This window comes from Nannospalax galili, unplaced genomic scaffold (assembly GCF_000622305.1).
Source record: "Nannospalax galili isolate Female #2095 unplaced genomic scaffold, S.galili_v1.0 scaffold298, whole genome shotgun sequence".
Lineage (NCBI taxonomy): Eukaryota > Metazoa > Chordata > Mammalia > Rodentia > Spalacidae > Nannospalax > Nannospalax galili.
Window position 1 is genome coordinate 5844419 of NW_008344488.1, and position 2337 is coordinate 5846755.

At 34.3% G+C, this 2337-nt stretch overlaps 1 protein-coding gene across 1 annotated transcript in view; it reads left to right on the plus strand.

Moving 5' to 3' along the window:
• The window catches only part of Cdh7 (cadherin 7), a 145286-nt gene that overhangs the window by 78194 nt on the left and 64755 nt on the right, over positions 1-2337 (plus strand). The window lies entirely within an intron of this gene.

The following is a 2337-nucleotide window of genomic DNA, read 5'->3' on the forward strand; positions in this document are numbered from 1 at the left end:
GAATCCTGTCATAATTATTCTAATTAATAAAAATAAAAAGAGATTAAAATCATTGCAACTGGAAGTAATGTAACTTTGTTGTGGTATATTTAAATTTGCTCCCATCACTGAATGAATAAGTATGATGAATATTAGCCTTAGTACATTTTCAATATTTATACCTGAATTTTGGCAAATGTACTGTAAAGAAAAGAATCAAACTTCTTGAACAATAATATACTATATATAATAGTATTGTATCAAATACTTGTAAGATTATATTACAAAATATAAAATTCTCAACTACCCCCAAGTATGAATATTTACTAGCCTGATAATCCAGGTGGATAACTCCATAATTAACATTCACTGATAATTAACACATCAATAAATAAAGTTATATTTTAGTTGTTATAGTAAGACACATGTTTGATTTCAGGACAATGGGCAAAATATTCCTGCAAGTATTTCCAGTGGACAGCTGCAGTTTTAACTCAGCTGGTAACAATCTTTGTACAAAAGTTTTAATAAGTAGGATAGGCCAACTGTTGGTAAAATGTTTTGTTTTGTTCTCTAAAATAAAAGGAATCTAATAAGGCACACTTCCGCTCAAAGCTTTCAAAGATGTATATGAAATCAATCTGTTCATATTCTAGAATTTTAAGGTGTGCTGAAAATATTTTATTGAATACATGCAGATATTTTATGTATTATAATAAAAATACTATAAATCATTTAAATTATGTTTGTCAAGAGAGAGTCAGCTCATTAGTAAAAAATAAAATTTTATCCTCAATTTTTATTTTTATATTTTTATTGCATTTGTTTATTTAATGTGTGTGCTTACAGGTGTTTGTTTATGTAGATATGTGGATAAATACCTGCAGTAGGTATGAAGGTCAGAGAACAGCTTGTCTGGTTAGTGATCTCCTTCCACAATGTGGGTTCTAGAGATTGAACTCAAGTTCTCAGCATTAGCAGCTGGAATCTTTACCATCTTGCCAGTCCCTGATCTCAATTCTCAGTTTTTAAGTATTAATACAATTTCCAGCTTGTCTGGTTAGTAATCTCCTTCCACAATGTGGGTTCTAGAGATTGAACTCAAGTTGTCAGCATTAGCAGCTGGAATCTTTACCGTCTTGCCAGTCCCTGATCTCAATTCTCAGTTTTTAAATATTAATACAATTTCTGTACATTTACAAAATTAATTATTAAAATGCAAAGCAAAAAATCTAGACAGAAACTACTCAACCTAAATAATAAAACCAATGAAAAGAATCTCAAGGAAAATTTTAATCTAACATATAAGTATATATAAACATAACAAATAACAATTTTTAACATTATAGGTGGCTAGTAATATCTGCCAGGCATTATTCTGAGTATCTAGTTACATTTCCTTTGTTTGACTTTTTCATCAATATGTAAAAATATGACAATCTTATTAAATGACACACAATGGAAGATTAAATGATTTATAATGTTAACATAATAACTATTTGAGTTTAGTTACATTTTCTTTGACTTTTTCAATATGTAAAAATATGAGACTGTTATTAAATGCCTCACAATAGAAGATTAAATAATTTATAATGATTAATAACAATTTTTAAGGAGTTACTAAATACTTATATGAAACATGAAAAAGAGTAATATGCAGGGCTGGAAAGATAGCTCAGTGGTTAAAAGCACTGGCTGCTCTTGCAGAGGACCTGGTTTCAGTTCCCAGTACCCACATGGAAGCTAACAATGGCCCCTAACTCCACTTCCAGGAATCCAACACCCACAACTGACCTTTATGGGCATGGTACAACACGAGTGCACTTTCATACATACAGGCTGTCCCAGTTTGTTCTTCATTGCCGTGACAAAATACTCTGACCAATACCAACTTGGGGAGGAAAGGTTTTATTCAGCTTACATCTCCCAGGTCACAGTTCATCAGGGATCCCAAGGTAGGAACTCAGGGCAGGAACCTGGAGCACAGGCCATGAAGGTACGCTGCTTACTGGCTTGCTCCCCTGGCCTCTGTTCAGCCTGCTTTCTTATGCAACACAGGCCCGCATGCCCAGGGGTGGCACCACCCATAGTGGGCTAGGCCCTCCCATATCACTCATCAAGAAGATGCCTCTCAGACATGGCCACAGGCCAGTCCAATAGAGGAAATTCCTCAATTAAAGATCCCTCAACCCAGGTGTGTCAAGTTGACACTAAAGCTATCCAGCACAATTGACCCTTTGTCAACTTGACACACAAACACATCACTATTAAACTATTAATCGAGGAAATTCCTCGATTAAGGCTCCCTCAACCCAGGTGTGTCAAGTTGACACTAAAGCTATCCAGCACAATTGACCC